The following is a 16,847-nucleotide window of genomic DNA, read 5'->3' as shown; positions in this document are numbered from 1 at the left end:
CCCGGGGCGAAGGCAGGGCAGAGGCGGTCCCGGGGCCGGGGCGGAGCGAGAGGCGGCCCCGGGGAGGGAGCGCGGCGCGGCGGGGCGGGACGAGCGGAGCGCCGGCTCCTCGGGCCGCCCTCTGGAGCCGGAGCTGGTGCCAGCAGCGGTCGCGTCTGCGAGGAAATTTTCGTTGATGTGTTTTCCCAGTGCCTATTAGAATTGCTTTTTTCGCCATCCGCCATTTAGGTGTTTTGTTTGGAAAATATATGTTCTAAATGAATCTCGTACTCTTCAAAATTTTTTTGTGTGTGTGTTTATCTACAAAATCTGTGACATGGGTTGACATATTCATATTGTGATGACGAGCAATAAGTGCATTGTTGGAATACTCCTAGAATTCTGGACATTATTTCCCTTTAGACCGGAATTTTAAATATGGTGTTAGAAGGCATTGCAGAATTTTAAGTTGCTGTTCGATGGTTGGTTTCCTCAGGAAAAGTAACATGGAAGATCTATAAGGGAAATGGTTTGCATTTTTTTGGATATTTTCCAGAAAAGTATACTTCAAATGTTAGCTATAGAGCTATAGAATGCCAACAGTGTGTCCTCCGCTGGATCTATGCAGTGCTTTGGGGCAATTTTCTGATGTCCAGCTACATTAATTAACTAATAATCATTAGTGAGTGAGAAAATCTGTGGCTGTAGATCCAAACAACTTGAAAGTTCCTAATCTAATCAAACAATTCTTTAGAATTGTTCTTTTGGTCTGACACATAGAGATGATTTGCAGTATAACAATATGCAGCCTCCTGGATTTCACAATCCGAGTTGGACCAGCTGCTCTCTCTCCACTGTTCTTGGTGGATTCATGCACTGATCAGTGACAATCTTGGGTCTGGAGAACCCTCCAACTTGGAAAAAACTTGTGTGGAGCCATTTAAAATGGCTTCACAACTAGACAAATAGTGAAGGCTCAGATCTTTGTCTGTTCTTTTTATTTTTAAACTGAGAAGTCACAGGTAATTAAAAACAAAACAAAAACCCCACACCCCATAAAATAACAAAAAAAACCCTCAAGCCCCTGACAGTTCCAGTATTTACCTTTCCTTTAGATGACATATAGCCCTATGCTTTCTGGATCTAGTAAGAATAGTTCTCTATCCCTTTGCTTTCTTAGGCTGAATATCAGTGCTTATGTAGGTGTGTGATCTAAATGGCCAATCATGAAGAAAATTATTTCTTAGAAACATTTAATATTTGGACTGTTTGTCTACATTTTTCAGCAGAGGCAGCCACAGGATGGAGGCTGGTGAACTGCTCAAGAATTCTTCATTGCATTGGCTACCCTTATAGCAGGGGCTCTTATTAATTACTGAGCTGAGCCTGCCCTTCTGAGCCCAAAATCACCTGCAGGTGCAAGTGCTGGAAATGTTGTATTGTATCTAAGTAGTTGTTATTATTTCACACTTCTTGAATGGCTGAGAAACCTAGAACGTCAGATCCTCTTTTCTGTAGGAAGACAAGCACCAAAAGCCAAACCAAACCAAAATAAAACATCAAAGGTCACTGGTGTTTGATTCCTTTCCACAGGAGGGCTGAGCACCAACGTGTCCCCAGCCAGGCTTTGAACCTTGGCTTGTTGCCAGCCTTTTGTGTGTCAGTCCACTGCCAGCCTGGACTCTGCATTTTGTCTTTGCATGGAATAGGATGATTCTCCTGTTTTTCCTGGCAGATGGCTGTAAACACTCTGAATCCCATTTTTAAACCTTATTGGGTAACAAAGATGAAGATGGGAGCTTACACACCACAGGAGGAGGAAGAGTCCAGCAGTCTGGTTTGTGTGTGCATGTGGATGTTGCTCACTTTGCCACTATTCCCACTGAATGTCTGTCATCCTGCTCCCACAGTCACTCCTGCTCTTAGTCACTGACAGTTTCTGGAGTTTTGCTGCCAGCTGATTCCCAGAGACTTGCCAGTATGTTGCCAAAACCATAAAGATAAATGAAACTCTCTGACACTGTTTTTGTAGTATTAGGGAGTAGGCATTAGTTTATTCTAGGGTGACGTGCTCCACCTAGATGCACATGACTTTCAAAACTTTTCCGGTTTTTATACATTTTTAGCAAAGAATGTAATATTCATTTGTTATATATTACACAATTTTTTGCATCAATTATTATTCTATCTTCTATTGTGTATTGATTTCTCACTTCTCATGCTAGTTAGTCCACATTTTTAGTTTTCTTATTATCTTTTTCCTAGACAGAGGGTCTCCAGAACATGTTGAATCACTTTTATTAGTCTCTTCTTTAACTTCTGGTTACTTCCACATGTCCTTGGAGGGCTATAAATTCTGGATTCCAGGTATCCAGCCTTTTACTCCCAAGGGCTTTTTATCAGTGGAGCTTATCAGAGTTAGTTCAGCTTAAAGTTTTTTGAGATCTAATAATCACACTCTAACAATAACAGCTAGTAAAAAAAACTTAGCTACGTGCTGGCTAAAATAGAAAATTGCACGGCTAAAGACTAATACACTACTTATGTTTGTTAAAACAATTAATCAAAAAGTTAATTAAAACCAATAATCAGGAAAGTTATCTCATTTCAAACAAGCAGGCAGGCAGGAGACCACGGATGGTGCAGTGGGATTTGGGGCTGACTCATTGTGTCTCACTGGACTAAAAACTGCTGCTTGTCTTTAGAGGCTTGAAACCTGAGTGCTGTGTGCTGCTAATCAGATTCCCAGGAATGAGGGGAGCCACAGAAGCAGGGGCTGCAGCACCACAGGGAACACAGGGAGCAGCACAGGGTGGTAAAATAAACTAGGCAACACCCTGGCATCCACCCCCAGGGAACACCATGCCAAAAGGATTTGAAATAGCAAAATGAAGGAAACATTTACATTTGAACTGGAAAGCAAAGGAGCTTCCATGCAACAGCAAGTTAAACCTGGGTCAGTCCCCAGGCTTGAAGGGTTTGCAGTTTCAAGCTTATGTTTCAGAATTCTTAGGAAGAAATTATAAAATCCCACAGGTTGGAGGAAGAATGATCGACCTTCATACTCCCACCTACTGAGCAAGGGGCTGGGTTCTTTCCAAAGGGAAGAAAGTGAGTGCCTGTGTTTTTTCCAAATCAGTGCTGCATTTGGAACATGAAGGAAGCAAAGAAATTTGGGTTTAACTAACAAAAAACATATTATGAAATTTAATAAAACTTATATGGTTTACTTATAGTAAACTAGATAATAAAACATATTATAAAACATTATAAAAACACATCATAAAACATAACCAACCCAACCCCTCTTACATTCATTATTCAAAACACAATTACATAATTAAGTAGAAAAAAAAAAACAAATGTTAAAAAAACAGGGCAGGTGACATCTGGAATGTGGTACATGACTGTAGATTTATGACAAAAGCAGATAATAAAGCTTATTCAGTTCCCTATTCCATCTTTAAGTCCTGTTAGCCCCAAAATTCTTCTTTAAGTCTTGACAAAAGATGTTCTCTTTTCCTGCAAGTGATGGCTTCTCTCAGAAGTGTTCCTTCCTCTCATTGTGGCAGTCATCCTGGAAGTGAGAAAATAACCCAGGCATTTTAAATCCTTTATTTCTAATTCAATTGGTCAGTTCTACTTTTCTGAATTTCTGTCTGGTTTGAATGTAACATTTTTTAATTTCATTATTTAATAAAGGCAAAAAGACCAAACATAGCAACCCCTAAACTCTTACATTTACTAATCAATAATCCTTGCCAATAAACTAAGTAGAAAAGAAATCTCATGAGTTTCCCTATCAAACTCTTTCTACCCTTGTAAACCCCAAAACTGAGCTTTAATCTTGGGGAGGGACCCTTCCTCCGACAGGCCATGGCTTCTCATGTACATGTACATGTACATGTTCCTTCCTCTTGTTGTGTCAAACACCCTGGAATTTGGAAAAAATAAACCTTCAGTCTTAATTCCCTTAATTCCATAAATGCTCTTAAACCCAGAAGTGCTTTTCTGACTTTTGTGAAATGTTGCCCGCTGTGGGTTTGCCAAAGTTTTCTTCTGAAAGTTGAGGTTTCAAAAAGACCTTTGGGCTGTGAGGGGTGATCCTCCTACTGCCCTCAGCTTTACTCAGGTGGCTTTGGACATTTAAATCTGTTTCAAGCCAAAAACAGCAAGTTTCTAGCTGAAAGAGCTAGACTTTCATATGTCTCAAACATCCTGCAAAGAAACAAGGGGTATTCTTTGACTTCTCAAATCTTTCTCCCTTGGGAGATGGCAGCTCCTCTTTAGGCTACAACAACCTGGAAATCAAAGAGTGTTTAATTATTGGCCCTTCTGTTCAGAAAGGGGGAGAACTAGAGGAAGAAAATAAGCTTGAAAACTCTCAACAGCCCAGGCAATTACAACATCCAGCACAAACACGGATCAGCCCATGCCAACTGTCCAAACACTGAACAGTTGAGAAAGAATTTGGATTTGGCCACAAGGGTGGGCTGTGAACACCGAGCTTGGAGGAAAAACCCTCTGATTTATACTGCTCTAAGTGGTCAGATAAATAGATAAGTGTACAGATACACACCTATATATAGTGTATAACTACTCACCTCCTCCCAGAATGCAGCTCTGGCACTAAGTGAAGGAGTTCCTGGGCTCAGCTCCCAGAGCTGTGCTCACTGCTGCTACCTGGGACTGGAAAAGCAGGGCACAGCCTGCAGCTTACACCTGGGGGGCAGCAGGATCCCCTAGAGCTCTCCCTAGACAGCTGCATCAGTCGTGGTGGGTGCAGAGCTTAGAGAGGCCATGGCTTTCTCCCCATCGGGTACTGCTGCTCCCTGGTCAAGCTGGAAGAGCTTCAGTGCCCTTCCTGCATGCACTTCTGCATGATCAGATGTGCCAAAGCCTGTTTTCCTGCCCTGGATGCTGGTGCTGCCCAGGAACTTCTTATGGGGCTGGGGGGATGGACATTTGGCCCCCATTGCTCCTGAAACACCCAAGTCCTGTCAGCCACTGTTGTGCCAGCTGCAGGCTCCTGGCAGCTCTCTCAACCTCCCCTGGGGATCCCCTGTTCAGGAAACTAGAGTGGCTAACCTCACCAGCCATCTGAAAAATCAGGGCTGTTGTGCTTTCCAGGAAATCCAGGACAGTTAATTAATATTTAGCTGCAAGTCTCGCAGGAGAGCAGCCTCCTCAGCAGTGACACCACCACTCCCCTCTCTCTGGTGCTTCTCTACGCCTGCACAGACTCAAGGTGGCCAGTCCCACCAGGCTGTGCAGTTCACAGCACAGCTACAATTCCCCTCAGGAGCAGCCTACAGCCAGTTTGGCTCTGATACAGGATGAATGGTCTGGTCCCAGGAAGAGGCAAGCATCCAGGGCTGGCTGGCTGCTGCTTGCTGCTACCAACCCCTTCTTCCAAGCTGCCAATGCTGAGGCTGCTTTGTGGTCTGCTGGGGTTCTGCTGGGACTCAGAGCTGGCAGTGGCTGGGCCTGCTCTCACCTCATGTTCTCATTGACAGCTTTGCATCAGATGGGCCCTTTCAAAGTGCACTGACTGATCTTGCTGCTTTTTCATCTGAGTAAGACTCTCATCCAGGCGAAAAGATTGATATTAGTTGTACAAATCCAATGGCTGAAAGTTGAAACCTTCCAGAGCTACAGAGGAAAGCCTGCATCTCCACATGATATTTTGTCTGCCACACTCTTCATTCGTATCTGGTTAGAAATGCAAATGTGCTTTCTTCCTTATCTAGGAGGACCATGACTGGGAAAAAAAAAATCCAGTGGGCTGTATTCCATAAATGCAGTCTTGAGTTGAGGAAAGAAAGAGACCCTTCTCCAATCTCAAGCCATGCCAAAACCCCCTCATAAATGGGACTAAATTAGAGTGGGCTAAGTAGACAGAACTGCATATTGATGTAAACAATTCATTACACCGTGGCTAAAAACAAACAGCAAGCAACTTTCTGTCTGCAAAAACAGACTTTCATCTACTTATAAGCTCTTCAAGAAAAAATTACAAAACAGCCCCTTTTTTGCTGATGCACAGACACTGAAATGGAACTTCCTTTCAGGCTACAAGGCTGGCTCCTATTGCAGCAGGCAAAGTTCATGGCTTGCTCCATGATTCCCAAATGCTTGGAATATCAGAGGTTACTTTGTCACTCACCGAAGCATGGGCTTTTCTGTATCTATGTGCGACTTCACCTGTAATGGGCAAGGGAAAATAAGAGATATTGTTAGAAAACTGCCTGTTGTGGGGAATCCCACAGAATGAGTCAGCCTAAATAAAGAGCATTCTTCTTCCAGGATGTCACTCCAGTAGCAACGATTCTTTTACATAGCAAGCAAGAAAACAGAGCAATATACTAGGTTGTTCTTTTCTTCAAGCCATTGTAAAGTCAGACCATGAAATCTCTTAATCACAGAATTTAGAAAATAAGTTGCTTTACTTCAGTTCTGGAGATAACTGCAGAGTCTTTAGACAGACTTCTCAGAAGCTCTGCCAGTCTGCATTTTGGAAGTTGCCTTTGTTGAACCATCAGCTGAAGAAATTAGAGACCCCACTGCCACAGGACAACACATGCACGGAAAAGAACCCCTGCAAGTTCAATTACAAAAGCTGCCCACACCCCATGAGAGAGCTACAGACACCCCATTTTTGGCTGAAGCTCTTGACATGAGCTTTACAAAGTCCTAGTATCTTAATGGCATTTTCATTTCAAAATCAACTCAGTTACTAAGGGATAGCATGAACAACACATGGATACAAAAGCTAGATCAGATGTACCTAAGTAAAAAACTACTTACTTGCTAGGTGAGTCACCAGCCAGACTTTGTCTGGGCAAGAGTAGAAAGCATAGGCCAGTGGAAAAAAAGTACTAACTGCAGCAAATATGTGCTTGAACATTTCTAGTGATGCTAGGTAGCAGTTTTGCAGGTTGTGCACTGAAAAGGGAAAATATGGCACCTCCAGGGCCAAGGGGCAGATTATCAGCTGAGAACCCTTGGATCAGGAGAACCCTCTTGCAACAATCATATCAAAGGGGTGCTCTTGTCAGTCAGGTGTTCCATGCACCATAGCAACATTGTTGGCAGTAGCATGGCAAGGCCACTTTCTGCTGACATCACAGTAGCAGTTGTTCTCGGTTAGTTTGCAAATGTATGCCAATCTGAACACTGAGAAGAAACAAGGACATGAAGGAACAAAAGTGAACATAACCTTTGGTCACTAATGCTACCAACTGAGAATAGGAATGCTTTTCCCATCTTTGTTAGTTCTGAAAACAAGCAACAAAGAAAAGTCACCATTTCAGTGACATTTAGGGGCCAGAAGCAGAAACAGAATTCACTTCAGGAGTATTCCACAAGATGGAATGGTTTCAGGTTACTTCTTGCCCACTTCAATGCTGAACTTTGCTCAGACCTATTTTGGAGCCTGACCTCCATTTTTTGCAGCAAGATGTACCCCCTGACATAAAGCCCCATGTTTCTGATTGCTAACTCATTCTTTGGAATCTTAACACTTGAAATCATCCAAGATTGCTGGATTCTGCTCCAGTTTTGTTCTGTTGGAGCTCTGTAGCAGCCTGGCCCACTGCCCCTGGAATGCCCTGCAGATGTTAAGCCCAAAGAAAGAGGGTTTAGAATAGTTAAAAGCTGCAGCCTCACACATCATTACCAAGATACCATGCTACCTTGTAAGATGACTTGCAGGCATTTTGGTCATCTGCTTCATGCCCAGACTGGCTGGAGAGCCACGGGTCTTTCCATGGCAAGCAATGGTCCTGCAGGAAGCAGGTAAAGAGAAATGGAATCCTCCCTTTGACGATTCCTATTTTACAGACATTGAAGTTGAGAGTTAGGATTCTTTCAAACCTACTGTAGTATACAGGGATAAAAGCTGTGGAGTCACTTGCACTTTATCCTAAAAATTCAGTGGAGTAAAAGAGCAGGGTCCAGAATCCCAGTGCTGTTGAAGCCCTTTGAGTGGATGTTCCACAGTGAATGTTCTTGATTAATTGTACCATTGTGAATTATTGTGCTCTTTCACTGGAATTATTGTGTTGTTTGGAATAACTGTACTATTTTGAAGATGGCTGTGATTTCAAGTCATGTATCTTGCCCTACAGCTGTGAAGTGTGAGTGGAAAATGTCTATTTGAACAGGAAGTGAGCTCAGTTTTGTAAAAACAAGGATAAGGAAATAATGCACTAAGGATTCCTACTCTGGGCTCTCCCTGAATTCAGGAAAGGAAGTCAACATAGTAGCTCTTATTATAATCATTATTTTATGTAGTGAAGAACCACTTCCAAACTGCCTTAAGAGTCATTTGGAAAGGACTTTGAGCACCTCAGACAGCCTATGCTTACTGATATGTCTCATCCCCTCCTTTATGTAATGGTAAATGCTCTCTAATTACTTAATATCTTTTTTATAGTGTGGTGCCCAAAACTGCCCCCAGGACTCTAGGTGAAGCTGCTCCAGAGAAGAGCAGGACAATCCCCTCCCTTACCCAGCTGGCAATGCTGTGCCCTCACATCCAGCTTGCCATCAACCCCCCAGGTCCCTTTCCACAGCACTTCTTTCCAGCCTCTCATTCCCCAGTTTGTTCATACATCCAGGATTGTCCCATGCCAGACATAAAATCTGGCACTTGTCTTTGTTAAACTTTATGCATTTTATTTTTAAATGTTTTCATTTTAATTTAGACTTCAGGCACCTGTATGCTTTTGCAAAACCTGTCAATGAACAAAACTAGGATATTGAATTCTTATCTTTTAAGAACTGTCTCTGGTGCTCTAAATCAGCTGACAACCTGACTTGGAATATCAAAAATACAGCCCTACCATGTCAGACCAAAGGTTCATTGAACTCTGTTCTATATCAAGCTCTGCATTATATCTCCATCACTGCCCAAAATGAGATGCTAATAAAATACTAAAGAGGCTAAAAATGATCAAGAAGGTAGGCTGTGATGATATTAGAGGTCCAGTTGTATAGTCAGGGTATTAAATAGACTGGTGTTTGCATGTCCTGTGATACCAGATTTTGGTTTGAGGGCTGCCATTAAGACTCCAAACCCTGTTGCAGCCCATTAGACAGAGATGTAAGTGGAGACTCAACCTAATTATCAATAAAACAACGGCATCAATGACCAAAAGAGATCAAACCCTCAAAGAGTGGAACTGGAGCTCATAGCCATTTGAGGTTTAGCTGAATCTGACCTGAGGCTTGCCTGGTCCCTTGGCTTAAGTTTAGTCAGAAATATTTCCTGTCAGTGGAGCAAACTAAAATGAGCAAGATGAGCAAATGAAAAAGCCCAAATAAAACCCAAAGGAAGAAGCTGTGAAGTCAGAAACAGTCATGTAAATATTTCTGGCTAATGACAACCAAAAAAGAACCAAATTCCTCTGAGAAATGCAGAGAGTCAGAAGATGGACACCCAGGAAGATCAAGGATTGACCCACTCTGAGAGATGATGAGCAGTACCTCATACCTGCACTGTGCTGGTGAGCACATTAATGCTCAGCCCAGCAGCAGCTTACTCCCAGCTGTTCACTCTGTGCCTTAGCCAGCAGGATCATGATCTTAAACATGGCCATAAACTGTGTATACTCCTGTTTTCCAGTAACTACATGTGGTCAAGGATACACATTAAAAGTGACCTGAAGAGCTGAGGTTTTTAAACACAAAGCATTCCTGCTCTTATACTTTTTCCACCTTGAAAAACACACACAGCTCATTCCTGTTTATCTTACAAAATCCAGCTAACAGCCTCATTAAGTTTCTTGCTGATTCCAAGCAATGTTTCTGCTGCAATGGCTCCAGTTAGCACCATGCAACAGATTTGAAACAGGGCACAAAGAATCTGATTCTTTTTGTTAAAAAACACTATTCTCAAACAAGCAAATGATACTACTTTTTTTTTTTTTTTTTTGAGTTGTGGGGGGAAAGGAGGGTAGGTGGGGGTGTGTGTGGTAGGGTGAATGAGCAGGGAATGTGGCCATTTCATTGCTGCAGGAAATAAAGAGTTGTAATATGCGAGACCCCAACTGTGCCATTACTTCAATTTCCTTTCAGGATGCAGGCTGCAGCCTTGGATACGCTTCAGTCTAAACTCTTTACACTGTCAAAGCCAGACTTATGCCCTAGCTCCTTGTCTGGGCTTGTCTGCATTGAACCGATATCCCAGATACAAGCACTGCCAACGAGGCAGTCCGACTACCAAAGCTTTACCAGCAGCCCGCACAGACCTACCGCGGCCACCACCTCAGCATAAGCCAGCCTGCGGAATTCCTCATCATTCGCCTCCACGAAAAAGACTCAAAACTCTTTTTGCTGGATGCCCCTCGTCCACCTCCGTCCCTTGAAGCTTCAGCACCGCGGCCAGCGGCGGCCGGCGCGGGGGTCCCGGCGGGGTCCTGGTGCCCGCCCGCCCCAGAACGAGCCCCGGCCGGAGCAGCTAGAGCCTGTTGGCAAACTGCAGCCTGATAGCCCACTTCTCCTTCGTGTCTGCAAAGAATCCCCTCCTCTCCCAAGCAGTTCTGTTCCTCAGTGCTCTCTGCTTCGCTCTCCTTTTGTGCCCTTACAATGAGATCCGGGAGTATTGCAAAGATGGCTTCAAAAGCTGTGAACGGGAATTTACTCATGTAATCGTTCAATTCTTTGTTGTTGTCTTCCTGTCTCTATCTGTATTTTCTTCTTGATTTTTCGTGCAGGGAAGTCACTTTCAGCACAAAGTAACAAGTTAGGTTAAAAATGCCTCGCTCTCCAGTGATGTTGCTCAATCAGGAAAGTCTTTCCAGAAGCATGAGAAGAAGGGTTTGGAAATAAAAAGTATTAGCCTTTCTTATAGAACAACCTTGTCTCCCCATTTTCATCAGTTTCCATGTTTAGAAAGTTCTACTTAAATATTCATTTGCAAAAGGAGGATACTCAAAATTGAAGGAGTAAAAGTATTAGTGAAGTACAGCATTAGTGAAGTACAGTATTAGTGAAGTAGGACTGTTTGTCAGGCACAAAATTTTAAGAAATGCAAGGCAATTTGATGTCCCAACATAAAGCCAAATTAGACACAGGCACTGTATTTGCATCTTTATCTGTATGATCCTGTGTGTGGTTTTTATTTCCTCATGGCATCACCAGCAGGCTCAAAACATGGGATTTCCACACAGTCACTTCAGGCATCTACAGTCCCCTCCTACATAGGCCCTGCTCAAACAGCCAAAGAATAACATAAAATTTGTTCCCAAGCTGGACCATCTCAGACAGGCACATGACAAATACAAAGTTTTGATGAATCACAAGTTAAAAGCTGCCTTACAATCACAAGGCCAATGTAACAGCAGGTAATGCAATGCCAATACTATCATAGATGTTTGCTTCCATTCCTGGCTCTTTCACTAAAACAGTGGGCTCCCCCCATAGATGCCAGGTGAGGTAAGGCTGGAGCTCCCTAACAGGAGGCAGACAGGATTTTGAAGAAAGAACTGTTTCCAATAATAGTCAGAGAGTTGGAAGACCAAAAGAAAGGAGATGTACTGAAGGACACTTTCTTTTTGAAGTGTAAATGCCTAACACTTCCCAGCCTACATGTGACTGATTTTAGACATGCTCACCCACAACCCACCTCAGAATACTGATCGCAAATTAGTAGCAGCTGCCAGTCACAGAATGAGGTGAGATAGCAATATGCTTTCTTATGGAAAGAAGCATAAAAATGGCTTTGCCACCTGTATTCACATACAGCCAAAGTCTGTTGAATTACAGAGGGTCACTCTTACTGTACTGTTCTGGTAAGAGGCTCTGAAAAGGGAGAAGTGGAAAGCACTGAGGAACAGTCCCATAAATGTAGTGTACAGTTCTGCAGGCTTGCAGGGGAAAATTCAGACTTGCTTGTACTTCCAGTAGCTTTAAGCTGCATGGTGTTGAATCTGGATCAGGACAGATTGTATAAGCCTTGCCAAGGCTTTCACACTGGCAGTTTCTCAACAGCTTTGTCACCGTTGGTACCCAAAGCAGTGAGCTTGGCTATGCCCATACTGGCTGGAACAGCAGCTCTGGACAGCAGGGAGGGAATTTTCAAGGAAATAATGTGACTCCTGTTTTGGCAACCTGTACAAATATGAGGAAATTTGGTGTAAGCTAGCCAATGTAATTATTTAAGATTTCAGGATAGCTTATGCCTTGATTTTTTTGATAGCAGAAGACCAAGAAGTAGCATCTCTTGGTGCTTTTACTCCTAAAACAAGCTAGAAGCGACAGAGAAATGACATGGCTTTAAAACATATAATCCACGACAAACTGCAAATGCAAACCTGTGCTTGGGAAGAGAAACAGGAGAAAAATACACTAGGTTGAGCCTTTAGAGCATAAGAAAGTAAGAGCATCTTGGAAAACATGCAATGCTAATTAGAAAACAAATCTCACAGTTCAAGGAGTCTAGTTCTGATTTGCTATAAATAGAAATAATTTTTTATCTATAGTGGTGCATGTTTTGTTACTCAGCTTGAGTCAGGGGTGGAAGAGAGAGAATTAGGACTTCTACTCTTATTTTGTAACCCATTTGAAAGGTTTTTAATGAAGGAAGTACTGAGCATCTAACTGAATCTTAAGGAGACCACATCCTAACTACAGTTCTGGAAAATGATGTTCCAGTAGAAAGCATAAGTTACCCTGACATATTTTTATTTCTGGGAAACAGATGCTTCCTGAAGCTTCTGGAAATCCCAGGGAGGATGGGCCAAAATAATAGTTTTAACTAAAGCATTATAAGAGTGGGCTTCCTATGGCCCCACAAGCTCCCCTGCTCTTGACTCCCATGCAGCAGTCTGAGATGGAAAATGCTGTGCCAGCTACACACAGCAGTTTTTATTAGGAAGTTTTTCCACTGATGTAAACTGCAACAGACCATAGCAACCAGATCAAGCCAGTCTTAAATCCTTGCATCATGATCCTGGATTAAAAAATGGGCTCTTTACAGGTGACAGCCTGGAAGATCTGTGCTTTCACAAGTCAGCTGAAAACTGCATGTAAGATACTTACCTTTGCCTAGTGGAGTACTCCACACAGGATAGATGTTCAAAGGGCAATAGCCCACTCCTCCAGCCAGAATCTGTTCCTCCTCCTAATCCTATCTGCTTCCTGCTCTCACCTTGCCTCAAAAAGTTCTCAGCTTTCTGTTGGGTCTTATGCACAAACCAAAATTCCTGACCTGCCCTATGGCCTCAAGCCCCAGCAATACCGCAACAGTTTCCAATACCAAGAGCCAATGCAGCAAATGATCCATGCAGTATTCCCAGAACGGGGAAATCTCAACTTCCTAGGCTCTTCATTCCAACTTGCTCTTTGACACCGACATCTTGTGACCAATTGTGCATATGACAACTCACTCTGATGGAAGTGGGACCCTCATTTCAAGGGGATTGCTCATCCCATGTCCCCTTCTTTTTTTCCTGTAGGATCAGTGGATCTCTTCACAGGCCAAAGGATCAGAGTAAAGATAAATTAAGACCAGAACAAATCTACTCAGGCATTAGAGTATAAACAGACAATGCTGGGAAATCTGTATTTCCATCTGTTTTCACTAACCCCCCCAAAACAACCTCAAAATTAAACTGGTGTTTCCAGTGACTGGTGCACAGCACCATTAGCACAACTGCTCCTCCACACGTCCCTCACCAGCACCTTCTCTGAGAAAAATACAGTTCCTCTTCTTCTCTGCCACTTGTTTAAGCTGCATCTTTCAATACTTGCCTCTCAGAGCCAGTAATGCACTGAACTTCACCATGTTTAATTGTCCTCTACAGGAGGCAGGACATTCTATCACCTGTACAAAAAGTGAAAGACTAGTTTTGAAAAAGTAAGGTACTCCAGCAGTCATTGTCAAGATTCTGTTACATCCACCCTGTCACATGAAAGCTATCAGCACTCTGTAGGGTTGACACTGGTAAGACTGGGTTTGCACACAGAAAACACTAGAATGTGACTTTGCTGAAAGTTCTGAAGTTTATTCCATGTTAATTTACCAATAAAATCCATGAAAGTGTTCTATAGGTATATATTTAATCTGAAGAAAAGAAAAAGTAGATATGAACTACGGTTTAGATATGAACTACACTTACAGATCTGTATTTGATAGGTGGTCATTCAAATTTAGGATGCAACTTCACAGACATCTGAAGTAATCTCATTATCCAGTAATTCTGACAATGTAGAACTCTAAGAAAAATATAGTAAGGGTCAGCATTTAGGCCACTTACCTCAGTGAGTGCAGACTTTCCTACATGTTCCCTGCTATTTTTGGCACCAACATCACTGAACTGCCACACCTATACCAGTAAATTGGGCATGTCTGGGATAGTCCTAGGCACTCAGGCCAACCAATGTGGAGGTGCCTGCACCTGTACTAATAAATTCTCACATTCTCCAAGCAGGCTGGCTGCACACAAACAGCTTCCAAGAATGTGCCAGCTCCAAAAGAATGTTCAGAAGTCCTTGGAAGTGTTCTGTTTGGCACAGGCCAGCATTGTGCCAGCCAGCATCTCAGTTTACTGACAGTAAATAATCACATTCCTTTGCCTCTGTCCTGGTTAACTTACTACCACAAATACTGCCCAAATCCTCCCAGCATAGAGTGTCCAAATATGCTTGATACGCCAGAAGGACAGGAAGTTATCCAGAAGGACCCCCTTACTTTACTGTGGTGGTTTCACCTGAAGCACTGTGTCCAGCTCTGGAATTCTGCTCCTTTCTTGGAGTACAAGCAAGACATGGACCTGTCACAGCAAAGCCAGAGGAGTGCAACAGGAATGATGGCAGGACTAAAACATCTCCCTTTTGAGGAAAAGCTGACAGAGTGGGAATTTCTCAACCTGGAGAAATCTCCAGGGTCACTTATTGCAGCCTTTTAACATATGAAGGGGTCTTATAAGATGGAGAGAGAATTTTTACCAAGGCTGGTAGTGACAGAACGAGGGGTAACAGGGAACCAAGAACTAAGAAGCAGGTCCCTGAAAAAAAAAGAGAAAAGGCAAAAGAAAAGGCAAAAAAAGAAGTCATCCAGACAGACACTCAAAATCATTGCAGCAAAACAAGTGAGCAATACAGGAATCAATAGTATTTATATTATTGCGATTTACCATATTTCATTAACTTAGAAGAATTGAGTAGTATTGAAGTGGAACATTTTCACATCAAAGTTTTTAGCATCTTTCTGTAACAATGACTGAAAATTATTGAAAGGTATTTTAAAATAAACATCATAATAGACGAATCAAACACTGAGTAAAAAAATGACAAGTTCTACAAGTGTCTCTCTTGCTCTAAATTGTTTTTAGATTTAGGTGAAATGCAAATCATTTAGGTGAAATGCAATCAGGATGGATATTTTAAGCGTCATTTTGAGGTTCACTGAAGTGATTTACATGAAGATTACATGCAAGGCAGCATCATGTGAAAGATCAGCTATTATGCAAACAAGATAACCGAGGTTGACAAGAAAACTGCCAGAAAAGTAATTCAAAACACTTGTGTGACACTGTGCCACTTTAAATCTTACATTTTTAGCTCAAATTTACTCTTTGAGTTCTTGCTGTGAATCTGTGGTTTTCCCAGCTGTCTGCCTGTGTCAACTCATAACCTGTGAAAGGCCAAGTAGGTCCACATTTACTTTTGAGACTGTAATACAGAAGAACAGCAGAAATTAGACCCTATATAGCTTAGTCTGACATGTCTTATCATTTTCATGATTTTTGTGGAAGAACATTGACCTTTTTCTTTTTTGATATTTACTGCTGATTATGCCTCTTCTAAGACTAACAGCTGTGCCTCACATAATGTGCAAAACGAGGTACAGGATTACTGGTGTCTAGACTACCTTTTAAAGGAGAAAATTACAGTGTGATATAAGGAGAGATTTCCACATCCCACCACTTAATGATGTTGGAGAACACAGGGCAACCTGTGAAGACGTTAAGGTAGCCACTGGCAACTTAAACCAACAGGAAAGACACTTAATGTTCCTGAAGAGAAGCCTATTTAAGAACTATAATTGTCTGCTTATTCCTGGGCATGCAGGTCTACCAGCAGTGATGCTAACACCTTATCAGGATATGAAAGTACAGCATGCAGAAAATGTAATCCACTTTCAAACAACCCGAGTGCACCAATACCTGCATTTTTCTGCAACACAGCAGATGTTATCAGGTAAAAATACCTTTTACCCAGAAACTACACCATAGGTGCTCTGTGAGGCCTTGTGCTTTCTGGACCCTTCAGTGTGTCCCATGACTAGGGATTTGCATGGCCAATTTCTCACAGACAAGCTGCAAGAGACCTGTGCCATTCACTTTTCTATGCATCTAACCCATAGATGACCTGGGGAGGTGTTCCACCTGCCTTCTGCGTAGAGACCCTCCTGGCAAAGAGAAGAGTGTTCCTGTTATTAACTTAGATAAGGAATGAGCACTCAGCAAAAGGCAGCAGCGCTCTTACCAGTAGTGCTTAGCCCAGAAGATTTTCAGCTTCATATGGTCACTCCCACAGGTAACCAGTCCTTTAGAGAGTAGGAAGGAATCCCCTGCAAGAGCTGCACAGCTGGCACACTCTTCCAAGTGCCCAGTACATTTGACAATTGCATGGAGCTGGCAGCACAGCTGTCTGGGATGAATCACTCGGCTGCTTGGTGTGCCATTTGCAGCTCTGTATTCACTGTGCCATTCTGTGCAACCCTAATCTAGGAAGACAGGCACAGTCCTGTTGGTTTGAAGACAGATCAGACCATGGTCCTTTGCCAAGGTCCTGTTTATCTAGTCTGACATGCTTAAGATCCATCAGGCTACCAGTGTTGCAACTATCCACACAATGAA

The 16,847-nt window shown here is 42.6% G+C and overlaps 1 long non-coding RNA gene across 1 annotated transcript; it reads right to left on the bottom strand.

Annotated features, from left to right (window-relative positions):
- Positions 1-2,949: 2,949 nt before the first annotated feature.
- Positions 2,950-16,636, bottom strand: LOC110479181 (uncharacterized). The gene is made up of 3 exons (XR_002466885.2): positions 16,474-16,636; positions 6,146-6,183; positions 2,950-3,556 (listed from the first exon to the last, which is right to left on the bottom strand). It is a non-coding gene; the product is annotated as an uncharacterized LOC110479181 (long non-coding RNA).
- Positions 16,637-16,847: the final 211 nt, after the last annotated feature.

This window comes from Lonchura striata, chromosome 1 (assembly GCF_046129695.1).
Source record: "Lonchura striata isolate bLonStr1 chromosome 1, bLonStr1.mat, whole genome shotgun sequence".
Classification (NCBI taxonomy): Eukaryota; Metazoa; Chordata; class Aves; order Passeriformes; family Estrildidae; genus Lonchura; species Lonchura striata.
The sequence above is the reverse complement of the archived record's forward strand: the minus strand, read 5'-3'. Positions and strand labels throughout refer to the sequence as shown.